Source organism: Aethalodelphis obliquidens, unplaced genomic scaffold (assembly GCF_003676395.1).
Source record: "Aethalodelphis obliquidens isolate GAN/ISIS:26980383/991018 unplaced genomic scaffold, ASM367639v1 scaffold16, whole genome shotgun sequence".
In the NCBI taxonomy this organism is placed as follows: domain Eukaryota; kingdom Metazoa; phylum Chordata; class Mammalia; order Artiodactyla; family Delphinidae; genus Aethalodelphis; species Aethalodelphis obliquidens.
In genome coordinates this window covers 24,693,200-24,709,346 of record NW_020837960.1, presented here as the reverse complement: position 1 = coordinate 24,709,346, position 16,147 = coordinate 24,693,200, and the positions used below count along the sequence as shown (strand labels likewise).

General features: G+C 41.7%; 1 pseudogene; it reads left to right on the top strand.

The window, feature by feature from the left end:
- The first annotated feature begins 14,961 nt into the window (after nt 1-14,961).
- Nucleotides 14,962-15,774, top strand: LOC113625840 (polyadenylate-binding protein 2 pseudogene; annotated as a pseudogene).
- The last annotated feature ends 373 nt before the right edge of the window (nt 15,775-16,147 follow it).

The following is a 16,147-nucleotide window of genomic DNA, read 5'->3' as shown; positions in this document are numbered from 1 at the left end:
AGCTGGAGAACCACTTCCAAACACTTCCTGCCATATACTCCCTGACTAACATGGAGAGCAGTTACACTCCTCTATAAAAGCCATCCCCAGGAACCCTACCACCGAGGAGTAGGATCCGCATGATGACAGCCCATTGCTTCCCTGTCTAAGGTCCAGATGATTTGGGAGAGGGGCAGAGCATAAAGGCAGATTGCCTGAGAGGAAGAATCCATGAGGGCTGGAACCCAACTGATGGGCATGAGTCTACAAGAATCAATCTATGGAGTATTCAGGAAATAAACAGACCCACAAGTCTGTCAGGAGAGGCAGTGGCACTGCCAGAGAAAAGTCCAGGCTCACCAAACAGCCCTGAGAATGCCCACCTCACAAGGATAATTCCAGCCCCCAAACCTGCACCAATAGAAGGGAGGAACTAAAATATTACAGCTGTTAGAAGAAAAGCCTCCCCAATGTCCATCTGCCATATAGCTATGCAGGATAATGGAAAAGGGAGTTCCTCCCAGAAAGGAGAGAGAGACAAGCCAGATTCTTGAACAAAGAACTCCATCCACTGCCAGGTCAGGGAGTCCTTGCTCTCTTTGTCCTGCATGAGATGATTGCTATGAACCTGAGATCACTATTTAGGGGTTATCCTTCTCTCCCTTTTTCAAATGGAAGTTTTTCTTTTTTTTATTTTGCAGTAGGCGGGCCTCTCACTGTTGTGGCCTCTCCCATTGCGGAGCACAGGCTCCGGACGCGCAGGCCCAGCGGCCATGGCTCACGGGCCCAGCTGCTCCGCGGCATTTGGGATCTTCCCAGACCGGGGCATGAACCCATGTCCCCTGCATCAGCAGGCGGACTCTCAACTACTGCGCCACCAGGGAAGCCCTAAATGGAAGGTTTATTGCAGCAATAGTGTTTTTTCTCTGCCACTGCTAATTGGTAGTGTTAAATATATCATTTAGTCAAAGGATGCCAAGCCATGAGGAGCTATGTCTAGACCCAACCAAGAAAAATGCCATGACTTGGAGACTTTGGAACTGGATGATTCTCAGAGTTGTCTTCTGTTAGAGTAGAGGAAGAGACAGTATTCCTTGTAGAGGTATATCTGCATTATATTAACCAGGATGATTCTGAGAATTTTAAAATGGGAAAGAAGATGTATATGGATGATGGGGAGACAAGGGATGGAAACATAATGGGGGGATGCAGTTAACCTGTGTTTTGTTCAGCCCAGACTCTCTTTGGGAACCATCTCTTCCTCATTCTGAGTCCAAGTGGTTTGGATGGGGCCAATCGCACGTCCTGGCTCTAGGAATGGGCACATCCTGGTAGTCTGGCCAATTAAATACTCAATTTCTTCAACCATAGTGATTAAGTCCAGGGACAGTCACCTGACCTAAGCCAGGCCAATAAAAGCTCTCCTTGAGACTTTTGCTGGAACTGTTGAAAGACAGACTTTTTGATTTTTTCATTAGAAATGCCAGCTGCCAGTACACAATTGTTGCTAGTCATTTTTGCTACCTTGCACGGAATATCTGCTTGATAATGAAGTCAAAACCTAGTCTGGTAAAGCAGAGAGAGGAATGAGTCTTATTTTGAGCTCCTGGATCTAACCATACCTAAAGCTAGACAGATAGGTCTGGCTTTTCAAATTATTTGAACAATACATACCTTTTGTGCTTACATGATTCTGAGCTAAGCTTCAAGCAAAAGAATTGTAATGAACACAGCTAAATAAAATAATTAAAAAAATTTTTTTTCATTCTTTCAAAGAAAAATAATTGAACTGCTAACTAAAACAGTATTTTTTTTTAAAAAACTGATGTATTTCTGGATTCTAGTATATATTTGTTTCCTTAACAAATCTAGCATTTCAGGAGAGAAACTGTTGATTAAGGAATCTGTGGGAGAAAAAAAATCACTGTAACCTGAGATGGCATCAGAAGGTGACTAAGGTCACAAAAATTTGTATTAGAGAATAATACCCCTGGACAAAGTGATGAGAGCCAATCATTTATCCTACTTACATTCAGAAAAGTTTTGTGTCTGTTTGTAATAAAAGGCACTATGTAATAAAATCACTAAAGCAAGTTAAAAACAAAAAGATCCAAATTACAAAGTGGAAAAGGAGAAAGTTGTACTGAAAATCCTAGGTTGAATTTCTCCACTAGAATCAAGTGCAAGACTGCCTCTGAGCTTCTGAAAAGGCAAAGCAAAGTGAATATTAAAAAGTTCTGTAGCATGGTTACCTTAATTAAAGGAAATAGTTCATCAGAGAGAAATTATCTTATTTCTAGTGTTAAAGTCTAGAATAACTTATTACCTAGCTCTTCATACACTTGCACCAAATAATATAATCAAGTCTTTAACAGAAGCTTCATAAAAGATGCAGGACTGTTCTTCTATGGCTATTAAAGAAACAACTGACCCTTAATTAAAGCTCAGAGGCCCTTGTTAAATTACAAATCTATAAAGGCAATTCCGGAGGGAAGTAAAAAAAAAAAAGAAGTATACATGCTCTGTTCTTAGTCATGTGGCTTGATATTTAAGCAGATTTCATCAAGTATTATAGTGAAAGGGAGGTGACAGTGGCATGTCCCTTAAGACCACCCCCTCCAACAATCATCAGATGGTTCATAAAAGCTTACAATAAAGGTTATACAGCAAACCACTAGGAACTAAATACTGAAATCAATCATAAGAAATTATAAGAAATCATAAGAAATTAAGTGCCTAAAGCAGATTGCTGACTAAAAGGATATCTACATGCATCAAAAGTTTTACAATGAAAATCAAAGCCTTACTTGCATTTCTTCCAAAATGGGTTGTAAGAAGTACTCCAAGAACATATAACAAAGAGCTTTCAAAAAGTCTTAGATAGGAATTAGATTCTTTAGAACAAAGATGTTTTCTATTCTACTTTCTTCACTCTACACCCATAGCTGCAGTTAGGTTCTTGTAAACTCAATCTAGACTTTTGCATTACCTTTCTCTCCATGTTTCCTACTTGTGCATTTACTTCAATTCCTCTTCTTCATTAATTACTTTGACCATGTTGATCAATTCCTTATAGGACCTACTGTGATTTTTAAATACTTTAAAATGAAGACTGCATGTTATACTGGCAAATCTCTCTACAGATTTTCTAATTTTTAAAAATCTTTCTGCTTTTTCCTTTTCTTTCTTGTCTCCTTTTTTTTTGTTGTTGTTCTGTTTTTCACATTCCACCATCCTTGCTAATGCCTCCCATTCTTCCTGGAATATAATCTGCTTCCCAGCTAGCCAGAGTCCTTTGGGCTATATGATATGGGATATTTATTATCCCATTGCCCATATTTCCACAGAGGGCAGGGAACTCCCACTCACCCCTTTGGAGGGATTAGGACTGGAGGAACACTTTGGTCCCTCCTTTCCTCCCTCACTTAATCCTCCCCCCAATTAATCCTCCCCTCTGGAGAAGAAGTGACTCGAGGTTGGTAAACAACAGCCCTGGGCCTGTTTTTGTACAGCCCACATATATTTACACATTTTAAATGGTTGGGAAGAAAAGAGAAGAAGAATATTTCATGCCACATAACATGTATATGAAATACAACATTGTGTCTCCTCCAAATGTATCTGTTGAAGTCGTAACCCCCAGTACTTCAAAATGTGGCCTTAATCTGCTTATGTGCAGATATAATTGGTTAATGTTGGTTATATTGGAGTTGAGTGGGCCCTCTAATCCAGTATAACTGGTGTCCTTATAAAAAGGGGAAATTTGGACAGAGATATGTACACAGGGAGAACATCAGGTGAAGATGAAGGTGGAGATCAGGGTGATGCTTCTATAAATTAAGGAATGCCAAAGATTGTCAGCAAACCACCAGAAGCTAGAATCAAGGCATGGAGCAGATTCCCTCACAGCCTTCAAAATGAACCCACCCTCCCTACACCTTGATCTCAGACTTCCAGCCTCCAGAACTGTAAATATATTTCTGCTGTTTACGCCACACATTTTGTGGGTACTTTGCCACAGCAGTCCTAGCAAATGAATACAACAGCCATCCTCATTTATCTACACGTTGTCTATGGCTGCCTCTCTGCAACAACAGCTGAGCTGAGGAGGCCTCAAAACCTAAAACAGTCACCTTCTGGTCCATTATAGTACAAGTTTGCTGATTCCAGATTCATCTAATTGGTGAGGTAGGGGAAAGGGTCACTAGGCATATACAGCCCATTCTCCTTGTTTCTCTCCTTTGAGAACTGTCTGGTGATCCTTCCTTAGCCTTTCTCTCTTCTACAGAGGAGGCCTGGAAATGTCCAGCTGATCTGCCTGGGACCAGTGAGTGAGTTCTATTCAGGATAAAAGGAAGAGGAAAATAGGAAGGCGATTTCGGGTCCAAGACATGGTCTCCAATCTAGATTTATCAGTGATAACATTTTTATTGTAATCTCTTTCTGACACCTGTATATATTTCTCAGTTGGTTTCACATCTGGAGGAGAGAGTTATGTGAATCATTGGCCCCCACCAAACCTCAACTTCATCCCTCTCATAGCAAGAGTGTTGGAAATCTCATTTCCTTCTTGAAGTCTCTCCAAAAAGGAAGTGAGCACTGATTTATTTTTTAACCTGTCCATACCCTCTCTGAATATGCAATTCTCATGACTCATTCTTTTTTTTTTTTTTTTTTGTGGTACGCGGGCCTCTCACTGTTGTGGCCTCTCCCATTGCGGAGCACAGGCTCCAGACACGCAGGTTCAGCGGCCATTGCTCACGGGCCTAGCCACTCCGCAGCACGTGGGATCTTCCCAGACCAGGGCACGAACCCGTGTCCCCTGCATCGGCAGGTGGACTCTCAACCACTGTGCCACCAGGGAAGCCCTCATGACTCATTCTTAAACTCTAGACCACATAAAATCACTTGCAGTAATGCTCACACAAAGTTTAGATGATTTTTTCGTGCTATGACCCTATGTATTTATGTGAGTATCTGCATGCCCTTTTACAGAATAGATCTAAATTATTATATCCTTCCCCAGATTATGAGCTCCTGAGCAGGTTTCTGTTTGACTTGGTTAAACAGAAGGTCTGGTTTGATTAATAACCAACACAATGCTCTGCTAATTAATGTGGTTTCCCTCATTAATAAAAAAGACCCTACCGATCCCTTGCCAACAATATTATTATGTAGGTTCATAAGGAAGAGAAGATGGAAAAGATGCTGCTGATAAATAACAGCTATGTAGCTTGAAAATTTTAATCACTAATAAAAAATATCTAGAAATATGTCTGAGAAAGAAAAATCAGTCTCTAATCTGTCATCCATACCTTATTAATTTACTCAACCCATTGATATTTGTGGGAAATACTTATTACACACAAATTCTCTCTGATATCCTATGGAGGGAGGCGATGAAAAATAATAAGCTAAAATGAATAGCTGGTTAAAGACCTTGACATTCAGGCAGGAAAAATCTGGTTTTGATCCAATAGATGTTCACAAAGAGTAGCTGAGAAAATGGAGTGTTTGGGGAAAATCATTCTAGCAGTTGTGAATATAGAGATCACAGCTAGATAATGTAAACTATGGACTTGTCTGGCCAGTGGGAAGGAAGGGCAGGGTAGGCCCCGCAGAGTCTGTTGGCTGGAGGGATCTAAGGGTATTCAGGGCAGGACAGCTGCGTTTAAACTCAGTGGGGCATTGTTAACAGCGTGGGGCTTGCTACCTGGATGTTTCTCTGGCACCTATGAACCTCTCAGGGAGAGGGGAATACAACACAAATGAAGTGAAAGAAAGTTTCCCGAAAGACTCTCTTGAGGGCAGTGTTTAACAGCATTTGTAACAATGGAAGCTGGGGGTGGGAGTGGGGCAAAGGTCACTTCCCCACTCAGGGGGTGACCTTTCTGCTGGAGCTCAGAGCTGCATTGGGGAACAGCCTAAGGCTGGACCAGACAAGTGAGAGAGCATAATGCTTGGGCAGCCTCAGTATCTTTGGAAAGTTTCAGCTGCTCCATGATATGGGCAGTGATAGATGACATCATGGATTCCAAACTGGATCATAAAATAATAAAAATGGTACCTGCCACCATGTAGCCAAAAAATCCAAGTCCCAAACATGTGTGAGCTTTTACCCCCGCCCCCAACATTCCTAGGGGAAAAAAGACCCTAAGACTGGTTGGCAGAAATTGTAGAGTTGTAGTTTTGGAGTTACAATAAATGGGAGCTTCAAAGTGAGTGTGTGGTATGAGTAGTTACAATGAGTGTGTTGCTTCCAGGTTGCAAGGCCTGGAAAACACAACTTACAAAGCGGAGGAGGTGATGTGGGACTGGAGTGCTGGTTGTGTTAAATATCAGCTGTGTGACATTGGTCAAGTCATTCAAATATTTTGGGCTTCAGATCCTGCATCAAAAACGTGGAATCTTTCAAATGTCTTGACAAGGTTGTGGTGAAGCTCAAATGGAATCACGTGTGAGCAAACCCTATCCTTTATTTAAAGTGCTATAATTATCATTACAGGGAGTATTGCAGAAGAGGCTATTTGTAAAAGGTTCTGAGTGCACTGATTTCCAGCTGTCACCTGATATAAAATGTATTTGTGTCTTTCAAAGCCATTTTCCAAGAAAATAATTTTTCTCACTTACACAATTGTCTCAGCAAAACCTAGAGCCACTTGAAATGACTGCTTTTAGGAGTGTCCGTGTATGTCTGTGTACCCAAAGGGGACATGACTGGGAAAATGCAGCTGTAGCTGGCACAGGAGAAATGAAGGGCAGAAAAGCCTTTGGGGCAGTAGAAAGTGGGGATCATAAAAACCTTGGCCTTATTTTAACATTTCTCAGAGTACAGGAGAGTCAGTATGTGATCGTGTTGGTAGTGGTGGTTCTACTGAGAAATCTTAACTTTAAATTGCCTGCCAATCTCTATTTTGTGTGTCCAAGAAGAGCAATTTATTACTTTTATGAAGCCACCAAAAGCCCATATTGAGGGGGAGAAAAACTAACTATTGAGCAGTATATGCTCTCACACTAAATATATAATGAGAGTAATGGGCAGAAGGTTCTAAAGATGGGCAATATCTGTTTTGATAAAACAAATCTAAGATTGCCCCCAACAGAAAGACAGCCCTCCCTCACCTCCACTAACTTTCTGTTACCCACCTAGGGGAGCAAGTTTCCGAGATTTAATGATGTGCTGGGATGATGGATTTTCCCGGTTAGTTGTCCCTGACAGCTCACCTCCACAGAACAGCCCTTCTTTAGCCAATAACAGTAACCCATGTATGTATATGAGTTTCACAATCAACAAAGCACTTCATATAGAGAAAACTTACTTTATTGCAGAAAGGCGATTTGGGGACTCACTTAAACTCAGGGACGTGATTATGCATATTATCTTTAGGACACTGTGTCCCCTTTATCTCTAGGTTCACTTGTTCACGGGGTTTTTAGAGTCATGGCCTTTGGAATTCAACTTTACTTCCACACTTGTTCCAGGGGCAGAGCTGTTTTTCTCACTTTCCTTAAGAAAACCAAGATCATCTTTGAATGAACTGCACATTCATCCTGCAATTCAAGGTAAACCCTGATCCCCTTATATCGACTGAAGTCTAACTCAGTGAATTCTACCGTAGTCACATAAACCTTCCTTAAACAGTCTGTTTTTTGAGGATAACTGTCCAAAGTTAGGTAATTCTCTTAACTTTCTCTCATTATTTTGTTAATACTCTCTCTGACTTAGATGCCCTAACTTTACTTATTTGTAACAATTTATAAATAAATAAATAAATAAGTAGATAGATAGATAAGTGATTTAGATCACCATCATGTCTTTCCTTCTGGCTTGTTACTTAGAGCTGCTCTGTTTACCAGCCACATGTGGCTATTGAACACTTGGAGTGTGGCTGGTCCAAATGGAGATGACGTTGTCAGTGTAAAAGGCATAGCACATTTAGAGGACTTAGAACCCAAAAAAGAAATATCTCAGTGATAATTTTTGTGCATTGGTTACATATCAAAATGACATTTTAATATACTGGTTTCAATAAAATATATTATTAAAATTAATTTCACTTGGTCCTTTCACTTTTTTTTTAAGGGGCTACAAAGTTTAAAGTTATATACGTGGCTCACATTATACTTCTATGGGCAGCGCTGACCTAGACCTTTTAACTTTGCATTCTAGGTCTTTATCCTACTTCCCCTCCTCCTCCCTCATGCTTAATTCAAGCCCAAATCTCCTGGCCTATTTTCTTTTTCTATGGCATTAACATCCCCACTGAACTAACAATTCTGTTCGATTACATCTGTCCTAGCCAAAGATGAGTGTCTCAGCCCACAGGTGGTGGGGGATAGATTTAAGTACTCACTACCACTCACAGCAAGTATGCTGGCCCTAAAGTTATTCCATTAGAAAAAAAAAATTCCCTTATTACCAAAATAATGTCTGGAGACTTAATACAAAGTAGGCAGAACAATGGCAGAATATTCAGAGATATCCCTACTGGTCTTGGAAAGCAGAACTGACTTCCTGGAAAATTACATCCAGTAAGACAGTTCCACATGGAGTGAAACAAATTTAGTCCTGATATTCAAGGGAGTGCATAAAGATTCCTCTGAGAATGTGGAGTTAATAAAAATGGATGGTGAAACCGGTTGTGTTTTTCTTGAAGGGAGTTCATAGGCAGTATCAATCCAGCCCAAGGGAACGATGGGGCTGAATATTTTCCAAGTGCTTGACATAAAGAGCAAAACTTATTTTCTCCATTGTGGTCTGCCACTATTTTTACAATTCTGATATTTTTACAGACAAATCAATCCACACACAGACATGTTTATAATAAACCATTGTTATACCCTGACGTTTTCAAACTTACAATGACCAGAATATAGGAAGAGCCACCTGCCCTGTCTTCATGTCCTCTTTACCTGCCACTTCCTCCCAGCCATGCTTTCCTTCTCCAGCCTCAAGTTCTGCCTGGGACCCGTTAAAAAAACACTTAAGGCTTTAAGAGAATCAGGTGCAAAGCTGTGGGAAAGCAGGACCCATTCAGGGGGCTGGTCTCCGGAGCTCTGCCCCTCTCACACACCTCTGAGACAGCTTCCTGTGCATTGCTTGATTTGTTTTTATCTCACCGTTGCCAACTTTAAAAAATGCACAACGTGAGAACTGTGAGTTAAGTTTTATTTGGGGCAAAATGAGGACTATAGCCCGGGAGACAGCGTTTCAGATAGCTCTGAGAAACTGCTCCAAAGAGGTGGGGGGATGCTCAGGATATATGTGATTTTGGTGAAGGGGGAGTACGTGCAGTCAAGCACATATTTTTTGCAGAAGGTTTCTGCTAGTCTCGTGAAGGTTACAGCTAGTCACGAGGAGCAGACGTCACCATGAAGGATTTTAGTGCTTTTCTAGATATGACGAGATACAAGAATTGGGCTCATAAAATCGGCTCCTGAAAATATCTAACTATCTGAAGACCTGTTCTGCCAGTTTTTCCCAGAGCACAGAGCGCCTCATTCCTGATCTCCACCTGAACTTTCAGGGGGTGTTGAAAGTCAGCAGCTGCAGCAGCACATGATTTAATCCTTGTAGAGGTAGATGGCAAGTGCCAATGGCAAGAGCCAGTTTGCAGTTGGCACTGTGTTACACAGCCAGAATTACCGCCCCCCACAGATTTATTTGGGTTAAGAGACCTAAATGGGAAGGAAACCCAGAAAAGAGGGGATATATGTATACGAATAGCTGATTCACTTTGCTGTACAGTAGAAACTAACACAACATTGTAAAGCAACTCTACTCCAATAAAAATTAATTAAAAAAATAAACTTTTAAAAATGCAAATATTTCTGAGAGTGTTAAAGGGCTTTCAGAATTTTACACGTCGGTGTGAATTATTCAGTCAAACTGCCTCTCTGCTCCCCTTCCCCGACAAGTGATCAGCAGCCTACTCACTGCTTGTCTTCCTCAGTGATAAGGACAGGAATCTAATTTCAAAATAAACAAATAGAAAACTGCCTACATGGGCTCCTCCTTAAATCTGCCAAGATATTAAGATTTTAGCAGTTAAAAGAGCCACGTCAAGTCTTTTGAGACATGTTATGGCCAATTCACAGTGTTCTTTCTTGCAGTGGAACTGCGTCTTGAATTTCCTCCAGTAAAATATTGTGAAAACTAGGAAGCGTGAGGAAACTTCATTTTTGCTTCATGAAAGTAGGAGGCGGTATGGGACACCAATTTATGGTCCTATGGCTTTAACTGGGGGGATGGAAATTTCATCTTTGGTTATGCAACTATTTGGGGAGGGTGGGGAAGAGAGACAACACAGGTCAGGAGCGATGGCATAGTTCACTAACTCACCACCCATTCACTCTCCCGGAACAGTTGTGTAATTACTAAAGAACATGTACCTCAGGACACTGACATTTCTGACCAGAAATTCACAGTCACTTCTGCACTCTGTAAATCTTAATGGAGACTTTCCTGGATGTTTAAAGTCTTTAGGACACTTATGTGTTGTTTATGGACCAAATCCATTTAGATCACCTAAACAATGGCCATCCCGATAGGGGCTGTCTTCCACTGGTCACTTAAGGTCATAACACATGCCCCACTCAAAAAGCCACAGAAAACATATCCTTGATGATTAAAATGTTCTTAATCCCTGTTCCAAGTTCATAACACAGGAGATCAACAGTGGAGAAAACTTGAAAATTTAAGAAAGCTTTATTTTTTCCAATCTTCTTATAGGAGATGATGCATTAGTAACACTTCTAAGTGCTACACCCAGGCAACCCAACGCTAGAACAGCAACCCTCACAAGGTTCTACACAGAGTAGGCACTCAATAATATTTGCCGACTGACTTGTTCAATGTTCTATTAAAATCACTGTGAAATGTATATCCTGTTTTACTTATAAATGTATTTTCTCTAAATACCATCTTACCATACATATCAACTCATTTTCAGGTGCCATCTGGTGTGTAACTCTGGCACAGGTGTATGTGCTACACAGGTGTGCAGAGTGGAGGATTTATTACCACAGCTGATGCTGCTATCCAGCATCAGCTGTGGTAATAAATTCAAGCCATAGAGGAAGTGTGTGTAATCAGTAACGGCTATAAAATGAACCAAAACAAAAGCCTTGAATTTTTCAGATACATCGTTTTAAAATGCTTTTCGATAATTTAGAGGAGAAATATATTTGGTTGGTAGCTGGGGTGATCTCATGGGCAGATACATCTAGTCAAGGCTTCAAGAATGCAGTGGCCACATGTGGCTTGTGACTGCATATTTTCAACCCCACGACTGGGCTGTATTCCTGAAACAGATGTCATTTTACACAGATGTGGCTCTGTATGTATTAGCTCCAGTAAATACTCTAAATCTGCAGGGGACAAAAGGAAGGACCTAGACATTCTAGAATAGTTAGTCATAGTTAATCATGAAACAGTATAAATACTAGTGTCTTATTCTCTAGGATATTACCTTTTTAAGAACAATAATGAGCAGTCTCTACATCTGCTGGACCACTACTTACATACAGATAGTCCCTGGGAATTACTACCTCAGCCTAGTGGCCAAAGTAACTCTGCTTCCCCCACAGCCGCTGCTATGAGGATATGTTTCACATGTCCTCCTCATTCCTTTGACCATGCAAAAATCCTTTGAACTTTCTCCCACTGTGGAACCCAAGCAAGGATCCATCGGGTTGTTATGCTAGAAATGATGGCAGAGGGGGAGGAAGGAGAGGCTGGATATCTCCTGCAGCATCATCACCTGAGGCTTCTCCTCTCTCCCATTTCCACTGCTACCTCTCCTCCAGCTAAGTTACAGGATCATGTCAAATCTCTAGCCCCTGTTCCATCCCAACTCTTACAAAGCCTCCAGGTATTTCTTAACTCTTCCTTAGCTTGTTTAGTTAGCTTCCAGGAAATTCACTGACTACAGGTGGCCTCCAAAGTATAGATAACATCACCTGTCTTATCTCCCTCTAACACTCCTCTGGGAAAAATAAAAGGTATTCATAGGAGGCTTTTATGTGGAGCCCCTTTGCTCGTTATTTCATAACTTCCAATGAAAACCCTTGGAAAACTTGCAGAGCAAAGAATTGTCCTTGCTGGAACTACTTTCCTTATTTCTCACTAGTCAAGGGCTGAAAGACATAATAGTTGAAAACAAAGAAGGTGGCAGTGGAAAGGGCAGCATGATGCCCAAACCCTAGTCCTCTCAGGGGGAAAAAAAAGGGGTGACCAGAAGTCTGATCTGGGTTGAAAAATTTCTCTAGAAATTTCTCCTAGATAGAAAGTCTTCACCCGTGACAACTCTTCAATTCTTAACATCCTGGAACCCATAACTTTTTGTGGTGTGAATGTGTATACATCTACCTTTCTAGTGTTAAAACTTTGCCAAAACATTAGTCCAAATGTGTCTGAGTAGCAACTCCTACTCAGTAGAAAAGAGACCCTATTGAAATAACTAGAAGATACTACACACTGAACATTTAATGAGTACCTATAATTTTCAGTTTCTGTGCTAAGCACTTAGGTTACTGAGATAAATGACACAGTCTGGACTTCAAATTGCTTCAAAGTTGGTGAAAGGAAAAACGAAGAAATATATAAATAATATTAATGTGACAATTGTTAGAAGAACAGAGCCCTTCCTATAGACTGAGTCTTGAGAACCTAGTAAATTGAATCAACGTGAAGAAGATAGAAAGGGAATTCTAGGTTAAAGGAGCGAAAGATGCAAATATGAAGAGTGTGAGAAGAATTCAAAAGTAGTTTGATATGGCTGGAATATTGAGTGAAAGATGGAGGAGACAAAAGAGGAGAGGCTGGAGAGGCTGTCATGGCTAAATTCTGAATGGCTTTGTCTTACATGCACAGAAATTTGATTTTCTAGCAAAAAAAAAAGAAAAAAAATTGAAGACATTGAAGGATTTTCCCATAGAACAGAGACATGATCAGACTTAACTTTTTAAAGGGTCACTCTGTTTGAATTTTGGATAATGGATGAGGGGTATTTGATACTAAAGACCAATTAATAGGCTGCATTTCAGGTGAGAGATGGACCACCCAGAGCATTGGCATTAGGGATGAAAAGGAGATGAGTTAACACCTCATTAGAAATGCAGACTAGAGAGGACATGGTGACAATGAATGTGAGTTTAAGAGAGAAGAACAAAAATAGGGTGACTCCAGGTTTCTGGCCTGAACGATGAATTCACTGAAAGTGTCTTTCACTAAGACAGGAGAAGACTGTAAAGTTCAAGACTGAGTCTGAGGTGCATTGGAACATGCAGTTCAAGACGCCAAGACAGCCAGCCAGGCACAAGGGTCTGGACTCAGGAGGAAGATGAGGATGCAGATACAGGTTATGGAGAATATATCTGACGAAGCTGGCTAGTCCACACCTCACCCCACACCTACTTCCCTGCCCAGAATATAACTCTCCGCATCACCCTGTCCGGTGCCTTCCACCCACCCGCGAGTCTGGGAATTGAGCGTAAATCAGAAGCTGCTCGTGAGTCACTGGCTTCAGAAATGGGTTTTACCTGCCTTCTGAAATTGAGAACAGAGAAGCCAGAAGAGCCCCAGATTTTCAACTGGTGGCTGTTTGTCTTTGCTTTCTTTTAAATACCCTTCTTCGCCTTGGCAACCTGGCTGGCTGAATTTATAGTTTGGACTTTCTGTTTGTGTCAACCTAACCTGGACCATTCCCTTAGCCAGGTCACAGTCAGCGCTAGCCCATATGATATTTTCATAAAATTTAGGAAAAAATGTCCTCTTTGGTTGGCATTCACTGTCTCAAGTACTCACAAATTGGTGAGCAGAAGATATCTTTGTGACCCTGTGCAGGGCATACCATCTGTATGTGCAGCCTGACTTCAGACCAAGATATTTGGCTCTTTGGTGAGGATGTTTATGCCCAGTTTAAGTCCTGAGCTGTTCGTGTGTCTCACTTATATTGGCAGCTACCATGAAGAGCTTTCTTCACTTCACTCCTAGGCAAATGACATCTGAGATGAGTAGACAGAAATAGTCCCATGACGGCAGAAGGCTATATTCCAAACTTTGGAAATGTTCTACTAAAAGCATATAGAAGTATTGACAAGCAATAAAGTGTTAGACACCTTGATCCTCCATCCTCTACACAGCACTAGCCCCATGGGAAACCTGCCTAGGGCTGGCGGAGGCCTTGCTCTCAGTATTTGGCAGCCAGGGCTACATTCAGAAATGAGCACACATTCCTCAGACATGTTCCACAGGGCAGTGAATTCTGCACATCTTTATGAGTGAAACTGGGTTTTACAGCCTAGCCTGAGAAAATATGAAAATGACAGTAAGTCAGATGAATGAATGTACATCAGGCTGACATAAATCTGTGTGGAAGGATTTGTCTCCTATCTTGGAAGAAATCTAGCTAATGGCAAACTTCCTCTATTATGGGACCTCTGAGTTCATGACATATTCAGAGGAAATAGAAGTGAGTTGGCTCTAGAAAGTATTCCCTAGAAAAGGAAAACAGCAGGGAAAGCTTTCAGAAACCATTGTTCATCTACTGAAAGATTCACAGATAGAACAGCAAAAAAAGTTCTTCTGCCAAACTGACCCCTGCTTGCATGCTGCCTGTTCATATGTGACTTGGAAGGAATGCCCATGGCACACATTAGTGGTAAAAACATAAAACAGAAAAAGATTCTCAGAGGCAATATAAATCCCAGTATTAATATCTGAGGCTATGTATTCCTCCGCTCCACACCCTATGTCAGTGACAACTGGCTGAGCACTCAGATTATAATACTGTTCTGAATGGACCAAAATATGAAATAGTCCCAAATTTCTTACTTAATAGTTTATAAAGTTATCCTGTCCTTATCCTAAATGAGCTAATGGAAATTAATTGCCTGCTCCGGGATAATTAAGGGCTTACTGTAAAAACAAAGTAACCAGAATAAAAATAAAAAGAAACTTTAGAAAATCAGATAAGGGTGATGGCGGTGGAGGCGGCGGCAGCAGCAGGAGCAGGGGCTGCAGGCGGTCGGGGCTCCGGGCCTGGGCCTGGCTCGTGAGCCCACGGCAGCCCGGAGGAGGAGGAGGAGGAGGAGGAGGAGGAGGAGGAGGACGAGGAGCCGGGACTGGTCGTGGGTGACCCGGGGAACGGTGTCATTGAGGGCCAGGAGCTGGAAGCGATCAACGCTTGAGTCAGGGAGATGGAGGAAGAAGCTGAGAAGCTAAAGGAGCTACAGAACGAGGTAGAGAAGCAGATGAATATGAGTCCACCTCCAGGCAGTGCTGGCCCAGTGATCATGTCCACTGAGGAGAAGCTGGAGGCTGATGCCCATTCCATCTATGTTGACAATGTGGACTATGGTGCAACAGCAGAAGAGCTGGAAGCACACTTTCATGGCTGTGGTTCAGTAAACCGTGTTACTATACTATGTGACAAATTTAGTGGTCATCCCAAAGGGTTTGCATATATAGAGTTCTCAGACAAAGAGTCAGTGAGGACTTCCTTGGCCTTAGATGAGTCCCTATTTAGAGGAAGACAAATCAAGGTGATCCCAAAACGAATGAACAGACCAGGCATCAGCACAACAGACCGGGGTTTCCTGCGAGCCTGATACCGTGCCCGGACCACCAACTACAACAGTTCCCGCTCTCGATTCTACAGTGGTTTTAACAGCAGGCCCCAGGGTCCTGTCTACAGGGGCTGGGCTAGAGCGACATCATGGTATTCCCCTTACTAAAAAAGTGTGTATTAGGAGGAGAGAGAGGAAAAAAAGAGGAAAGAAGGGAAAAAAAAAAAAGAATTAAAAAAAAGGAAAACAGGGCTTCCCTGGTGGCACAGTGGTTGAGAGTCTGCCTGCCGATGCTGGGGACACGGGTTCGTGCCCCAGTCCAGGAAGATCCCACATGCCGCGGAGCGGCTGGGCCTATAAGCCATGGCGGCTGAGCCTGCGCGTCCAGAGCCTGTGCTCCACAACAGGAGAGGCCACAGCAGTGAGAGGCCCGCGTACCGCAAAAAAAAAAAAAAAAATTACATTCCCTTAAGAGGCAATAGCCAATGGATTATAGTGTCACATTAAAGATGATGTCTTTCTCCTTTTTAACTTTCATTGTTAATCTTAAATAAAGAAAATCAATAGATTTGTAATAAACGCTTTCTTCTTGGGCTGA